The sequence below is a fragment of the Falco peregrinus genome, chromosome 3, assembly GCF_023634155.1.
Source record: "Falco peregrinus isolate bFalPer1 chromosome 3, bFalPer1.pri, whole genome shotgun sequence".
In the NCBI taxonomy this organism is placed as follows: Eukaryota; Metazoa; Chordata; class Aves; order Falconiformes; family Falconidae; genus Falco; species Falco peregrinus.
The window spans coordinates 98,447,753-98,465,597 of NC_073723.1; the positions used below are offsets into that span (position 1 = coordinate 98,447,753).

The 17,845-nt window shown below is 40.1% G+C and overlaps 1 long non-coding RNA gene across 1 annotated transcript in view; it reads right to left on the reverse strand.

Annotated features, from left to right (window-relative positions):
• The window catches only part of LOC114011939 (uncharacterized), a 76,508-nt gene that overhangs the window by 31,673 nt on the left and 26,990 nt on the right, over positions 1-17,845 (reverse strand). Inside the window, exon 3 of the long non-coding RNA XR_008746631.1 lies at positions 5,053-5,909. This is a non-coding gene — a long non-coding RNA (uncharacterized LOC114011939). The remainder of the gene's footprint in view (positions 1-5,052; positions 5,910-17,845) is intronic.

The following is a 17,845-nucleotide window of genomic DNA, read 5'->3' on the forward strand; positions in this document are numbered from 1 at the left end:
CTCCCAGCCACATGCATACACATCTGGTGCTAATTCTGGCCTTTACAGGATGCTTTTTATGTCACTGTGGGGAAAAAAAGCTGTAAGTGTTCTGAACAAGCATAAAAGTGCTAAGCCATCATCATAGAGAATAGTCTGCAACACTCTAGCCTCACAGATTTTAAAGGATGTATCCAATATCTTGTCTGAAGTATGCTGTCCTGAACCAGCTGAGATGGCTGGCAGTGACAACTTCTTTTCCCATCCTGCATAGGGATGCAGGAAGAAGTGTAGGGAACCTTGATGAAATCTGTTGCTGACATTTAAATAAATTAATGACGTACTCTGTATACAAACAAGAGAAGCTGATGTTTCAGCAGTGATGGGCCTGATTAGTTTTTAATTATGATGAAGCCGACATTTTAGTGGTTTGTGTTGAGCTTTTTAAGCCAAAATTTCAGTGAGTCTGCTCATGTGGAAACATGTTTTTATTGATACATCAGCTATGTGAAGGTCTGTACATACTGGCTAAATCTAAATTGTGCACCAAAGACATGCTCCTGATTGTCCCGACAGCAGGCTTCATTTAGGGAGCAAATGCAACTCCCTTCACACCTACACACCTGTTTCCTTCCCAAATAAACAACAAATCTATAGGTGGACAGGAAATGGTGTGCATTTGGTTCTCTCCCAGACAAGTCACAAAATGTCTAGCAGCTTTATACACAGGAGTTGAGAAGTGCCTCTGGCTCAGTTAATTTAGACATAGCCACTGCCATTTTCCTGTCTGCTGCACTTCCAGTGAAGGGGAGTCTCTGTCCTGTGATGGTAGGTAGCTATGAGGTAGCTGCTATTTTATGAGAGCAATTGATGCAACATATTAAGAGAGCAATTTTAAGATGGATACATTACTGCTATTCTTCTTGATCTGTTGCTTTTCTAGCTAGAAATATAATAATGTTGTCAGTCTGAAAGAGTGGACACTTTTTGTATACAGAAAAAAATAATCTGTTTCCATATAGTAAAGCGAAAGTGCAAATGTTCAACTCTGCCTGGTAGCTTCAAGGAAATTATTGAAATTCGTATTTATGATGCTGTGAAGACGTGGTATTAGGAAAGCATTAGTCTTGACCAAGACTATAGAGAATCAATTCACATGTCATTCTTAAAGCTTAAGTGACTATTAAAATGCAGATAATTTGTCTGAGTTGGTGAAGTAATCTCAAGCCCTCGAAGGGGAGATGTTAAGCCAATTAAGCAGACAGGTGTAAGTTGCGCAGAAGCCAACAAAAAGATAATGTTATTCTCTTATTCCTCTTGCCACTCAAATGTTGCTTGCAGCCCCTCAAAAATGGCACAGACTTACTAGATCATTAATGTACTATTAGTGCTTATTTTTACTAAATGGCAGTTGATAATGTGGGATCTTACGGGTTTATTTCTTCATTACATCAAGTAAAGGTTCTGCAATGAGAAAATTGCCAATTTACTTTCCTGTCTGGAGGTAGGTGAGAAATATTTTTCCTCTCCTCTTGAATACAAAAATCTCAAAATTGTTCCCATCACATAAAAAGACACCTAAAAACTCACACTAAGACATGTGATAGGGCAGAGACATGTTTCAATCCCACTGTGATCAACTCTAACTAAAAAGGTATTTATGTTTTCAACGTGTATGTTTTCTTAAGCTTAACATCCATGAATGTTGACACACGTTAAGGATATTTAGTGTCGTACTTGGAGACTGCTCCCATAGGGGATTTTGGTTAGAAGTTGAAACAAAGTATATTTTGTAGGTAGTTAAATGTGCCCCTATTTTAAAGACATGATAAAATGTGACACCTTTGGAATCAGCAACTTGTGTTTTGTTCAGCTCAGGTGAGGATAGTTGCATCTTACAAAATTCTAAATTAACAAGAGCAATGAAACCTGATTTCCTAAGGCTGTCTCTTGTGGCTGGATTCACTGGCACCTCACAGCGTCAGCTCCAGCTGATGCTCTTCCCACTTGGAGTGCTTGTAATGTACAGACTCCTGCGTGCCTCGTAAGGGTAGAGCTCATGCTACAGTGGGCATTCCCTTTGCAAGGCAGCTGAAGATGCCTCTGCCCCTGGAAATTGTGCTGAACATAATACCTTTGAGACAACGACCTCTTCCAAATTTTGAATCATTCAAACAACTGCTAAATTCATCAGGCACAGATCAGACAGATACAGAGAGGGACACTGTGCGAGTCTTCTTTCCTTCTGAAACTACTAAAAGGAGCTGCCATGGATGCCCCAGTAGTGTTTACAAGACAGACCCAACTCCATGTCTGCACCTCTCACCAGTTCCTGACGGATGCTAGAGCAATGCCACAAGAAAGTTATTTACAGAGGATAAAAAAAAGAAAAAAGAAAAAAAAAGAATAGAAGCATCCTTAGATCTGTTTGGTACCATTCCAATTTTCCCTCTCCCTAGCAGTAGAATGGTACATTGCTAGCTGACACTGGCTCAGTCTTGCTCTCAAACCCTGCAGGAGAATACACTGATGTTTGAATGGTGTTAACACATCCTGTTCTTTCCCGGCACGTCACCTTCATAACTGAGAGAAGGATCCCTTTACTTCTCACACTGAAATACTCGAACACACATAGCATTTAAAATGTAGTATTAATTTGCTTTGGTTGCATATTGCAGTTGATTTAGTACACAGAGAACAGTACTTGTGTGAGTAAATCACAAATGATGTGACAGATATTTTTTAACAGTACCATGTAAGAATGTGTCAAATATTCTTCTTCTTTTACAGTGCATTAAAAGAAATCTTACCCTTGAACTGCTGAGAAAATAATTTATCCTAATTTTTTTTAAAGTCTGATTCAGTCCTCTTAACATAATTTCCTGAGCTTTGAACTCATTGAGTCTTCTAATAATGTCCTTAAATGAGGGAAGGAGGTAATTTTCTCTCTCACTGCCTTTAGGGGATCATCAATCATGGATCACTCATAAGTGTTAGCATTGCACCATGGCTGCCTTTTTCTTTTTTCTTTTTTTTTTTTTTTTAAGAAGCCTAATCATGCATGGAGAAAGTGCTGTAGAATAAAAGTTTCCATTTATAAATTGCAGTCTTTGTGCAGAATTGCTGTACCTCCTGCAAGGCAATTTTAGTATAAAGCCCTACAGTGATTCAGATCCCTAGCTACAATATTTTTTTTTTATAACCTTTCCTTCACCCACTGCAACAACACATTTTTGTAACAAGCAAATTCCATGGATGTTATAAGGACAGATTTATAAATAAGTTGTACTGTGATACTGTCACAGAAGATGTGCTTATTAAGCCAAGGGATGATGCAAGTATTGAGCTATCAGAAAAGCCAAGCTACTTTTATTTAAAACCCAAGAAATAAGCGCCAAGATATTAAGAAGTGGTTTGACTGAGCACTTACTCTCAAACATTTGCATATTCAGTTAATTTCAGTATTAAACCACTGTCAAATTATCATACTAGTCTTTTCCATTTGAAAAGCAGATTAGATCACACAAAATGTGATGGTCTTCATCTAAGGCCTCAACTGAATTTTCCCACATTACAAAAATCAGTATTTGCTTTTCCAAAAAGAATTGCAATTGGCAGTAGGTGATTAGAAGAAATAAAGTCAGAATACCAACTGTACCCAGTGGCAGTAAAAGTATGCAAGGGAAGAATGAAATTATTTCTGAATCTCACTGTTTGTTGAAAATAAAAAGCATTTCCATATTAGACATTACTTCTTTCAGGAAAATAAATTGAAGATGGAACAAAACACCCCTAGTGCATTCCTGCTTATTTATAAAGTTCTGTTTCCAGAATACACCACTGCACAGCGACAGACAGCATCTGCTCACTACTCCAAGGTCCCACAGCACGATGTGCTTGTTCAGGATTACAGTCCCAAGGACTGTTCTCTGCCTCTTTCACCCACTCTTTCCACTTTCTTCTTCCGTTACTTTCACGTACCTTTCCGTTCAAACCACACTCTCTGAACTCCATTCACTCCTGCAATATGCATTTCTAAATGGCTTTATGCAAAACTTTTCTGCGGGCAGCTGCATGCCCATGTTTTGGCACAGGAGATGTTATTGTTTCATAAAGATGCTTATTTGTTTCTAAACGCTTGCGGAAAAGGAACACATCTTTTCACACTATGGTTTCATTACACTTTAAACCAGTCTTCCATGAGGTATATATAGTAGCAGCAGCAGGGAGCATCCTACACTTGAGGCTAGCAGTCTCACAGAAATACTGTGCAAATATGACTTTACTGCTTTCTCTTCTTTCATACAAGACTTGAATAACTGGCACTGCCTCATGCCTGTCAAAAGACTGCTCTGTAAATCCATTCCAAACAAAAAGGAAAATGTAAGTAAAATGCACATGTTCACCAAGTCTGTTTTTTCACCTTTTGAACTCTAGAACAGCTTTTTAAAGCAATCAGCTCTAAGTGCAAACGATACCCTGCTGCCACTTAGCCTCCTTTCCCAAGAAACCCATTTGCAAAGTATTATTTGTTTATTTCTCTCAGGACAGAAATAAGCATTAAACATGGGAAAGTTAATACACTTCATAATGATAAACCAGGGGTTTAAATGAGCACAAAAACTTGCTGAGGCAAAGCCTTTACAATTATTTTAAAGCTCTAATAGGATTCCTTGCATGCATTTGAAACATATATGCACACAAAGCACTTTACCCAGGACATTGTCACTGCTGTTTCTGTTATCATTATGACTTTGCAAGCTGTGTCTTATTAATGAGCATTCAGTGCTTTACCTATTGTGGGAACCGCTGTATCTTTGACGTGTCCCTCCTTTTCCTGAGAACTCTCCCCTAATTAATATGAAACTGCTGCAAAATAAGGTAATAGTACACATAACAGAAGCAGCCCAGAGCAGATCTGCATATTTGCAAGACAGTCCAGCATAACACAGAATGATACCTGTGCTACCTGAATGACCAGCAGCAATCCAGCATGGGCCAAGTGTGGTACCTCCCCATGCAAAGAAGGGAGACATTGCATTACCCCTGCCAGCATTAAGTAAGAAGACTCACCTCAGGCAGATGGAAAACAAAAGAAGTGAAGAATTATTGTTTTTTAGCATGCAGATATTTGGTGTCCTTTTCCTTTGCAGCCAGCCACCCAATCATGCACATGGAGAGCACACGCAAAATTTTTCCTCCTTGCAGAAAGGAAAGGAGAAGATACAACAGTTGCTGCACCAGGCTAGCGCTATGGAAGCACTTAGCCTGTCCAGGAGAGGAAGGTAGAGGAGAGTCAGCAAACACAGTCTTGCTTCTGTAAATAGGTGCCACAAAACTGCACTTACACAGGGTAAGCCTCATTGAAAGGTTAGATGAAGAAGTACTGCAGCAGGTTTTGCCTCCTACTTAATTCTTGTTGATTTAACTTAATTCCTGGGTCCCCAAGGACAGTACAGTTCCCATGGCTCTGTCTTTTCTTATCCCAGAGGCATACATGATGCAATGCTGTATGCATGAACAGTCTGGGCTGGACTGTGCCTTCAGAGGCACAGGCTTTTTTATCTCCTGCAGCACTCTCAGTCTCCCACAGGATAGCTGATGCCACTGGCACTATTAATGCAGTACCTTGCCCAAGTATGTGTTGCTTCCCTAAGAGAGTGCAGGTTAGAGGGGTTTCCTGGAAGCCCTAGTGTATCTGTGCAACTTGAATGCCTGGTCCCATGGAGGGAAGCAATCTGTTGCAGCACACAGACATGATGGGCTTATCACATACGCCTCCTCAGATCCGGATCCTTTTTTCACAGAACTTTCTCAAATCTTCAAATCAAAACTTCATAATTGACCCTGCCAGCCAGAGTTGCAATTCTTCAGGTTTCTTTCTTGTACCTTCAGGGTTTTTTTGGCTCCAAATTAATCTGTCAGGCGAACTAGGATGAAAAGAAAAATAACGTGAGCTGCTTAGCAGGAAACTTTATCCATTTAAAGCAAATCTTCAAATAGTTATTAAAATGCAAGCCTAGCTTTTCTTTTCTTCTGCTGCACAGAAGCAGCTTCACACTATCACCTAGTTACAGAGCAAATTTTTCCCATTCTAATGTTTGTTTTAATGGTCGTTTCAAGTGCAGCATATAACCAGTGAGCAGTTTAATTTTGTGCCTGAGGGCGAGCTCTTATGTGTTAAACTCTCACAGCATGTTCACCGCTAAGCAATACTCAGTTTCTAGCCTCTACCCAAACTCTGATATTCTTTGTTTTTCACATCCACATTCTGGTCTCCATCACACATAACTCTTTTAAGTGGTCTACATATATAAATGCTAGTTGACTACTGCCTAACTTAAAGCTTGTGCACAATTTCAGTGCAAAGACTTCCACTGACCTCACGGATCAGAATTCTGATGAACAAGAAAACCTCATTATGGAGGAAAAACTACCTCTGTTGAAGTAAATTTCTTTCTTCCTAAAGCAATTATCTTCATTCAACAAAAATAATATTAGACATTTAAAAGACATTTCTAAAAAAATTAAAGACTCATTCTTTTAAGAGTATTTGTCTATGTCAGAAAACATCTTTAAAGTATAACAATATTGTCTGGAAGTATCGAATGAAACTTTCTTTTCCTAAGACAGTGTCTATTTTTTAAAATAAATTGAGTCTTTTGAAGATGGTCAATATTGTTGTAATATCTTCCTATGAATATGATAATCAGTGAGCCACCATGATAGCCAGTTTTACTAAAAGGCTCAAAACGTGCAGGGTGGTAGCTTTCCAGATCTGTTTGTTAGCCACTAGCTTAACAAGGTGTCAGGCTGACAGAGGCCACAACTATTCATCAGCCAATCTATAAACCATTTATTCCAAGAAAATGAAATAAATTTAAAAGGCTGACTGCATACCCAGCCAGGTCTTGCAGATACAGGAACCCATAAAAGCATGAATATTTGCTATGGGAACCTGAACAATGGAGTGTTTTTACAATCCAGTAATGGAATAGCACTTGGGAGAACTATTCCTGCTCCATTTACTAGTTTATAGGTAAGCAGAGGCTGCTGGCTCTGGCAGGAACTATCGAAGAGATTTTATTTGCTGTTATTTTGCTTCTAGGAGTTGTGAAAAGTTTGCAAAAAGAAGTTGGTTTTCTACTTCCCTTGTTGCCATGAGCACCTAATGTAGGAATGGTTCTTGGACACAAGTGCAAATTGTACATTTTGATTCTTCTGACTGTTACAGGTGAATCTTCCTTTACTGGAATCAGCAAGATCACCACTGACTGAAAAATATTCCAACTAACCTGTGTTACAATGACCCTTCTCATTTTTATATGTCCACTGCAGTTCAGGAAAACATACCCAAAAATTCAGTAATAAACATTTTCTGAATAAAAAATTGAAATAATTGTTGGAAAAAATGTTCAAAAATGTGCCACAAATGACATCTTCAGGAAAAAAGCCAAACTGGGATCAAACTAGGAGTTGTGCTCATGTAAAGCCTCATTTCATAATGAATTAAGAGGTTTTGATCTACAGAGAGAACATGGCATAAATGACCTCTACTTATATGTTTACTTTTGTTTATTGGTAACTGGCTGACTGGTTCTGTTTCATCTCCCTTATTCCATTAAAGTTTAAACTACTTATTGTTTCAGTTCATTTCTTTTTAACCAGCTGTATCTGTCTGGAAATGTGCACAGGCAGCATACCTAGACTTTATTTCAACATCTTATTCGAAGTGCTGTACTTTGTACACAGTACTGACATTCACAAATAATGCACTTCTACGAAAATCTGTTTCACTCCATGTGGCTGTGCTAGCAGGAGTTTTCTGTTTGCATTTTTTTAATATAGATCATGTCATCCTTCTTAAAAGGAATCATAGCCTTCTGTGCTGAAGTTTCATAAATACAAAGCTAGATATAAACAGAACATTTCCAGACATTAATTCCCCTACTGCACTGCAGGAATCAACCTTTGTAAATATATTAATTACCTAGAAATACAGTGAATCTCTGCCTTGTTGAAAGGCATGGCTCGGTGTGGTGTGCAGCTACCATGCTAACCTGTTGGAGTGAGCTTTCACTCCCTTGGAGAACAAGCCTGAATCCTGCCATCTACCACCTTCCTCTTCCAGGTATCCCACCTCTTAACTCTAGTCCTTTCCTGTGTGATGTTTTAAGAGGTAAAAAAAAAAGGCATCATCTTACCCATCCAGACACTCATTCAGTCACTTCACTGCACCAGTGGAGGAGTGTTCCACTGCATGCTACAGGTAGAGCATGAAATGTGAGGAGGGAACAGCACGATGGGAGAGCAGGGCTCTGCCTACAGCATGGCTGCAAGCTAACTACAGCCTGGTTATTACTGACAGACAATTTCATTTTGGATTCACAATGGGTAAGTTCTATGCTGGTCAATCTCCCCAGCCCAGGATGTTTTCTAAGCAGTAAGAAAATATTCTATTCTGTTTTCTACATAGTTGAAAAGGTATTTGAGAGGATAAGCTGTGCAGCCTTTTGCTGTTGATGTGTATAGCACGAGACAGAATTGAATCTCCAGTGCACAAATCTGTATATCATCACCCCACAAGCACACCTTTGAATGACATCTCTTTTGCAATAGCTCCTTTACAGTCTTATCCTAATCTTTTCTTCACAACTACTTTGATTCTTAAAGTCTTGCTCAGCCCAGCTCTCCACGCTTTGCATGATCCAGCTGGAAGCCTTCTCTTGTTCTTGCTTTCCAAACCCATAGATTTTCTCTAGTTCAACACAATTCTCTTCCCTCTTCCGTTTCTCCTTTTGCAGTCTAGAGTCAGGCTTCTTTCTGTTCCTTCACACTTGCTATTCTTGCTATAAACAACTTCTCATCTGTAACCTGTCATCTGAAACAGATTGCCTCTTTCTTTCTGTCTCATCAATTCATTCCCTCTTTTCAAATCTCAATCAAAAGCATAGATTTTCTCCCTGCCCTATCTTTTAATTTTTTTCTTTGTGTTATCAGCTTTATGCCTGAATGCCTTAATTAACTCACTGTAGAATGTCTTTACCCAATGACTTTCTGTAATTTAGTCTTCTGTATCTGAGGGGCAATTCAGAGTACATTATTTATGACATTTTCTGTAAAACAGAGCACAGTTGTATTCCTGGGTTTGCCAATAAATCAGTTTTACGTATAACAAAGTTACATCCTGAAAAGAGAGACTGTGTATCATGTCCGTATAATAGAATTAATGAATCGACTGCTTTAGAGTATACCAAATTAGCTTGTCTTTCAAAATTTTCAAATAATTTTTGGATCACCTGAAGGGTAGAATTCATTTCAGGTAAAAGCAAGGTATTTTGACCAAGTTAAATGAGTAAAACTTGGTTAAGTTATGACCAAGGCTCTCTACTTACTTTCATAAACTATTGGTATGCATTGGAAACTGTATACACCTGCCCCAGCATTTCAAATTTTCTGTAGGTGCAACTCCAGTTGCTACTGAACACCTGACAACCTCACAAGTGGTCTCTTTGCAGAGACAATCAAAGGACAAAAAGCAAATGACAATCCAAAGTTGATGCTGGAAGACATCCAATGTGTCTGACTCTGTCCCTTAGGGAGCTGCTGGTCTTTGCTGCACACTGACAATTTCATGGTCAATGCCATCATGCCAGTAAGTTGCACAGACTGTAAAAGTATCGTCCCAGAAAAAGTACTGTCCACAGATGGGGGACACAAAGATGTTCACACTGCTCTTGCCCACACTCAAATTGACATGGGGATAAAATTTTCCTCGCTAGTTTCTGCATTTATGAATCCAATTCAATTATTTTATAGAAAGCTTAAGAATGACAGAATTTTTGGACAATTGCATTTATGTTTTACTGGATTTAATTATGCCTGTAGCACAGTAACTGATAAACTAAGTACTATTCTAGGCCATACTCCCTGGCAGTAATCTTTCAAGAATACAATCTCAGACAGGGAAGCAGAAGACAGAAGATAAGAAAATCAGTTCAGGAGAAAAGGAAACGAGGCCACAGCATGCTTAATGGAGACAATAAAGTCAGATGGCTGAGCAAAAACAGGCAAGGGAAAGAAGTAGACGTTTATGTATATGCGGTGTGGAGAAGGGATACACAGGATAAGAAAACCTATCAAGTCCTGAAGGCTGCTGTTAATATTTCTCAAGTGAATAAAAAATACAATATCCCTACTCATCTTCCTTTAGACAAATGAGACAGAGACACTTTTTATATAAAAAGAGGTAAATGTATTTGTCTTCTAGTCTTAGTTTATCACATCATCACCCATTGCCATAGTTGACACATGGATGACATGGGTCTGTGACAGGAAATATCCTCTCTGTTAATATGTGGTTTGTAACCTGAAAATGTGAGATGCCCTGCTTTACAAATACATTCGTATGCATCCCCTTTCTGTCTTGCAGAAGACAATCATGTCTTTCTTATAATGCAAACATTTTAAAACAAATAAAAAAGTGGTCTGGTCCCCAGTTTGCTGCACTGTAAATTCAAAAGCAGTTTAACCACCATGGGAATGGCATGCCCTGCCATTCAGGCGAATAGATGTAACCAGTGAAAAGGGCAAAGCCAGTTTTGCAGAGCTTTGTAAACATACCGATGAGAACTGAAATAAATGCAGAGACTTTTGTGGGACAGTGCCTTTACAGCCCAAGCAATTTACTGACATACCTGCACTGATTGTGTCGCTGGGGCAGGGACTGCTGGGGCTGGGCTGAACAGAACGCCAGGGCCATGGGCAGGGTGCAGGGAAGCCCCAGGGGAGGCTGGATCACCCTCAGGGCCCTCACAGAAATAACACAGTCAATGTAAAGAAGTAACTATACATCAAACGCTCCGTTAAAACTCTCCGGTAACAAAGAAACATACGCTGTTTGAGTTTCTATCTAATATATACCACACACTGCCAGCATAAAAAGCCTGTCATATGTTGTTTGCAGGTAGGCAGTATCTAAGCATTTAGAAGTGTTTTGTACTACGTAACTCAAAGCCTACACAGGGCTGATTACAGCAAAACCACTCACAGCTGCGAGCTGACATGAAGTGTGCCTATGACTGGGGGAAAAATCTATGTGGCAACTGAGAGGAGCTTGTCTTAACTTGTTTTGCTCATTTTGTTTTAAAGACAATGTTTATTGTCATAGAAACACAGAAGAATTACAATCTGCAAGTGAGCAAGCCTTGGGGAAAGCAGGAGAGGAGTCTTGGCTCGCACGGTGTGAGAAGGCAACTCTTCAGGAGCTCCCTGAAGGAGAGCAAGGCAAGTTCAACGGCTCCCAAAGACCAGGAGCTGCTCCAGCCAGTGCCTGGTGAGGCAACTGTCCTGCTGAGTTAGGAACCACTGTCCTGTCCTTCTTAAATTTCAACATGCTTTTTTTCTAAAGACTACTCTGCTCATCAGAAGAAGGACAATGTGTATGGGCATGAATCACCGAGCCACAGTAAGTAAAAAAAATACAAGTGGGAAACCCTGTTCTGCAAAAAAGCAAAACTCTCTCCACCATCTTCCTGAGCAGCCACTCCTCAGGATCCAACCCCTGCACTAACAGGCATTTTCATTCATAAATTTCCTGTCCTGAAATCAGGTAGCCTCCCTGACCCCTCCTCACAGCTTCCACGGTGATTCTTGCCCATCAACCAACCTAAAATAGACTCAAAAAAATGTTTTGCCTGTACAAATAGTCAAATATTCTGATTTGAATAATTAAGCTTCAAAGCCTAAAAAACTTTCACTGATGGCTTTCTGCAAGGCACAATTTTTTTTCCTGCGATTCCTAGCCTACATCAGTAAAGGTGAAGCTGTAATATACTCAATGCTCAGAATCCAAAATGGAGTTTGCATTTTGATACCGATTCAAAATAGCAAAGAGAATTTGTGTTTGTAGATTGAGGTTTTCTGAGATGCCATAGAAACTCTGAGGCAAAGGTATGCAGCTTTGCCACTAAGTCTGCATCAGAAATGTACTTAGAACCTAAAACTTGTGATTTTACTTACATTTTTTATTGTTATAGGAGTCCTGTGTATTCTCTGGGAGTATTTTTGCCCTGAAGTATTTTCTTTTATGGAAGAATGAGTAAGACACTGATAAGGGCCATTAGAATTACCAGAGTTTAACAAGGATCTGTGCATGTTTGCATAATTAGGCTGAGAACAAGTCTTATAGATGAGGACTCTATATAAGCATTTGCAAAATGCTCACAGGATGTTTCTAGTGCTTGTGTTTGGTTCTGATGTAAAGCTGTCTTAATTCAGTGGCATCAGTTACCATATAATTCTTCAGTCATGTCTTCACAATAATAATTTTTGTTTGTCATTTCAGTTCTACGCCCCTATCTCCCCTCCCTCCTCGAGAAGCATGATTCAGCATCCTTGATGGGTTCACAGAGGGTATCTACCAACATGAAGTTATGAACGCTGATAAACATGGATAGTTCATTGGCTGGAAGAGCTCAACAGAGACACAGACATACCACTGTGCAGGATCATCTCTACTGAAGACCCAGCAGGCTCACTTTTTATCATTCATACCATCATGTGTTTTTTCCTCTGCTTGCAATTTTATCACGTTATAACACAATATATCATAAGCCAGTAGGCACTTCAGGGTAGTTTGGTTTATTTGGATCAAACACATGTTTATGAGAGCTGGAAGTCTTCAGGAAGGAACTAGTTTTTTATGGGTTTGTTTCCAGAATGCAAAACCATTAAGTGATTGTTGAGTTTTCTGCAGTGCAATCAGTTATGTATTGTTGACTTTCCCAGCTTTTGGGACGTATAAAAATCCAATGGCCAGAGAGGCTGGAAAATAATGAGACAGTATTCTCTGACTTTTTCCTCCACCCTTCAGAATGGTTCCAAACATATTTTAGATTAGGGAAAATTGTTTGTTATGGACTACTTTTTCTAAGAACTCTCTTCATTTTGCCTAATGACCTTCTTTCTGATATCCATGTTGTGAATAGCAAATGAGATGTAAGCTTTCTCTCCATCTCCTTATGGCAGGGACTAGAACAGGGTATAAGGATAGGAAAGCAAGTATATAAACAAAAATGGCAGGAATTTCCACACAGGAAAACAAAACTGATGCAGGAGAAACATTAGCCTTTGGTCCTCCAAATATCAACTCATCAGCACAAGCAGGATGTAAAAACCAGGGAATGCAATCAATCTCATAATATTTAGACCAGAAGGTACTTTCGAAATGTCATTGCACTTCCTCAGGTCTTTTATTGGCTGAGAATTTTCTACTTCACTTTTTTTAGCCATTCCTACATGGGTCATGGGAATAAACAAGTGAATGCAGAACAGACAGAGAATGGTCCTCCTCAGGATGGATGCATTAAACCACTCCTAAGAGAATGTGGGAAGAAAGCGATGAACAACAGTAAAGGAGAAGTAAGAATAACATGATTCTACTCCTGTAGCAATGGTCATACCAAGTGCATGTATCTATGCATGTTATACAATCACAAGGTCCTAGTCACTGGAGAACATCACGGAGATTCTTGAACACTTTCAAAATGGTACAGTATCCTTTTCCCATGTTTTTAGTATAGACCTTCAGACTATCTATATCAGCATGACAGTTTCTCCAAAACAGAGAGAGGAGGGGTGGAAACAGTCTGCAGCACAAAAATGAAATTCTGGAAGTACTACTATTATGGAGATGAAGGGATGGCAATATAATGTAAACAAACAATTTGTAAGAGTTTTGAAAGCAAGCTCCCATCTGTTCTGGATACACAAAAATGCTACAGAAGGGACTATAATTTACAGCATAAATGGTAGTACTGTTAACCTTAATTTAACAGGAGAAGGAAAACTGCTATACATGTCAAACACCATAGCATTATATAAACGATCCACATAGAGCAAAAAAACAAGACACAGAAATAAGCTGGTATGAGTTATTCCACAAGGAAGCTGGGCCAGAAGCCCGCATATACAACTGTCTGATACATTTTGTCAAACCAGTGCTGAAACATATTCTGTGGTAAATAAATTATAATAATTCCCCAAATTCTTCACATCATCTGAAAAAAAAAAAAACCAAACCAACCACCAGACCTGATATTTGATATAGTAACGATTCTATCAATAATCTGTATTCACTCTATAGCAGCTGCTGTGAATCATTATGTTTCTCACTCACAAACCCAAATTGGCAAATAAGGCTGTTCAGGAACACAGGTCCTCTCCAGCAGGGATGTGTGAGTAGCGTGGCATTTGTAACAGCACTTAGATGATTTGGGAGCACAAGTCCTCCTCAAAGTTCCAGCACAGACAAAAGAATTTAATCCGCCATCACAGATGCAGGATTCCTTTTCTAATTGGATTAGTGATGAGAGCAGCTGGAATTAGAGACATCAGAAAGAGTTATTTCGTTCTGCTAGTTGAGAGGAAAGAACATTTTCCAGTTCTTCAGCAGAAATGTACTCACTTAAGTCATTAGGATGAAATAGGTCTACCTTTAGGAAACTAGACTGACTACAGGGATGTGCATCTGGCCTGTTTCATAGAGGTGGCTATTTTCCTGCAATTACCTGTCAAGGGGAAAGAAAGGAAGGCTTTGATGCCCTAGACAGAACCACAAATATTATGGACTGGTTTACTGATTCATATTATACATGGGAAAAGAATCTTTTTTTCTTTATTAAACAACTATTTTCCTCTTGACGCAATTGTTGCAATTTTTATGTTGATTTGTGTAACTACAGGGTAACTGTTGTTAAATTTAACAGGTTTGCCCAAAGGATATTCCTCGGGAGGCTATACAAAAACCTTTAAAAGGCACAAAGGGCATTTGTACATGGGGAAAAACTGGAAACACATTGCTGCTAGAATACAAAGGCTCTACTTGCCCATCAGTGACAAGCAGAGGTTTTGCAGCAATATGGCTCATCTGGTAGGATAGAGGTTTAATTGGGTGCCACCTCCACACTATCAAAAGTTAAAAGTCAAAGCTACAAAAATCATTCCTTCAAAAAGAGAAATTTCCTCCTGCGTTTCAAAGCAAGCACTTGAAACTGTTTCCACAGAGTTAGGGGTTTTGTAAGTACTTGAAAGTTTTTTTTGTTAAATTCTACCCAGTGTTGTGACAGTCTCCACCATGTGTTAGAAACTGGCAATACTGGTGACCTGCATCAGCATACAAGGCTCTCCAGCCTGTCTGAGACAGTCCCAAGTATGTTTTAAGTGCCATGAGGAATCGTACAGAAGGTGGTGGGGATACTTTCATCTAAAAATGGGAGGCATCTTAAGAAAAAAGATTAATCTACAAATCAGTTTCTCTGGTTTGAGGTGAATATTACAAAACAATGCAGTTGCTCATCTCCTTTTCCACCACATCCCTGCCCTTACTGGGACACCTTTGTAGCCATGAGAGATCCTGATCCCAGAGGCTGCTCATCAGTGGCATGAAGTCCAGTTGGAGGTCAGTAATTAACAGTGTGCCCCAGGGGTCGATACTGGACCCAGTCCTGCTTAACATCTTCATTAGTGATGTGGATGATGGGGCACAGTGTACCCTCAGCAAGTTTGCTGATGACACCAAACTGGTAGGAGTGGCTCCTACACCAGAGGGTAGTGCTGCCATCCAGAGGGACCTCAACAGGCTGTAGGAATGAGCTGACAGGAACCTCATGAAGTTCACCACGGGGAATTGCCAAGTCCTGCACCTCGGGAGGAACAACCCCGTGTACCAGTATATGCTGGATGTCAATCAGCTGGAAAGCAGCTTGGCAGAAAAGGAGATGGGGTCCTGGTGGACACCAAGTTGACCACGAACCAGCAATGTACCCTTGTGGCAACAAAGGCTGATGGTGTCCTGGGCTGCATACAGAGGAACATTGCCAGCAGGTCGAAGGGGGTGATCGTTGCTTCCCCTCTGCTGGGCACTGGCGAGGCCACACCTGGAATGCTGTGTCCAGTTCTGGGCTCCCCAGTAAAAGAGAGGTATATGGATGTACTGGAGAGAGTCTGGTGAAGGGCCACAAAGATGATTAAGGGACTGGAGCGTCTCTCCTATGAAGAAAGGCTGAGAGAGCTGGGACTGTTTCACTAGAGAAGACAAGGCTCAAGGAGGATCTTATCCATGTATTTAAATACCTGAAAGGAGGACGTAAAGAAGACAGAGCCAGGCTCTCCTCAGTGGTGCCCAGTGACAGGACCAGAGGCAACGGGCACAAACTAGAACACAGGAGGTTCCCTCTGAACATCAGGAAGCACTTCTTCACTGTGAGGGTGACTAAGCGCTGCCACAGGCTGCCAAGGAAGTTGTGGAATCTCCCTCCTTGGAGACAGTCAAAAGACACATGGACTGGTCCAAGGCATCTTGCTTTAGATGGTCCTGCTAGAGCAGGGGAGTTGGACTAGATGACCTCCAGAGGTCCCTGCCAACCTCAACCCTTCTATGATTCTGTATTTATCACTTGCCAGGAAAGGTCGGTACTATCTTTGCCTCCATAGGTACTTTCCAATCACACCAGAAGACTCTTTTCTTTGTTATGACAGTACAAGACTTCCAACTCCTAAATTATTTCAGTTTCCCTGTTTACTGTCAGTACAGAAGAACACATTTGAATCATTGGCTTTATCACCAAATTGGCAATGTGCTTTCAGGACCTTACATATTTCAACACATGTTGCTTCTAATACTAATGTGCAAGAATTTGCTGAAAAATAAATGCTGCCGGAGCTTCATTATGTAACTATATTTCATTTTACATTGTATTTCTTTAGGGAGACACCCCACATCCCAATGAACATCTCAATAAGAGATGTGACTGGTTTGGCTAAATACCAGTCACCAGACAAATGCAAATTCCTAGACGATACTTTCACCATAACAAGCCTTTGGTTGTTTAACAGTGGATTAACACTGACAGTCACAGGCTGCTGATAACTGCCCAGGAAATCTTTTGACACACAGGATACATACATAGGTGCTGAGTGCTGAAAAACTTCATGTGTGACATCTAATACCTGGAAGTTACCGAAGGAGCATGTTTCTGCCACAACGCACATACTGTGTTGAGGATAGGAAGATGCCTGAGATAACTCACTGCACAAGACCAAACTTCAAGTCAGACTTCCAAAAGGTGCTTGCAAAAGCTTACTGTATGTTTTGCTTCATGGTTAGAAGGGTCAGAGAAGAAAGGTGGGGAAACTGGCTTATAAAGGGTGATGCACAGGGGAAAGCACTGGGAATGACCAAAGGGGGGGGTGGGGGGGAGTGGGGTGCTGGAAAAGCTATGTGACCCCTGCTCTGGGCAGGAAGGTGTGGTAGCCTCCATTCAGAAGACAGATACAGGGTGCTGGGAAGAGGTAAGAGAACACAGCTCCAGGTCCTGACAGAGGTGTCAGTAGAACAGCCAAAAGCTGCTAGAAGTAACCAGTGGCAACCTTAAAAATGGAAACTGGTACATTCACAAGATGCAAGCACATGATTCTTCAAGATGATCCCATATTATTGAGAAATGTAAGAGTTTCTGAAATAAATATTTCTGTGCTGCAATAGCTACATCAAGTAATTAAGACTAGATACTCATTTCAATACAAGATGCCATTTCTCCCAGACATCTTGACAGTGAGAAGTAATCACCTGATTGTGAAATGACTAGCACAAGACCCACTGCTTTCTTACCAGCACTAGAAAGTTCATGTGCTTGACTAAGAAAAAAACTGATTCAGGGAAACAGTGATATAAAAGAATTGAAGCAGCAGTTAGATAAAAGATCAGTGAAGATTAGGTGCAGGTATTTCCCTAACATTCCTTTCTTTTAAGAACAAAACAAGCCAAATTCTTTAGCAGAAGACATGTAAGGCTTTACTTTAATAG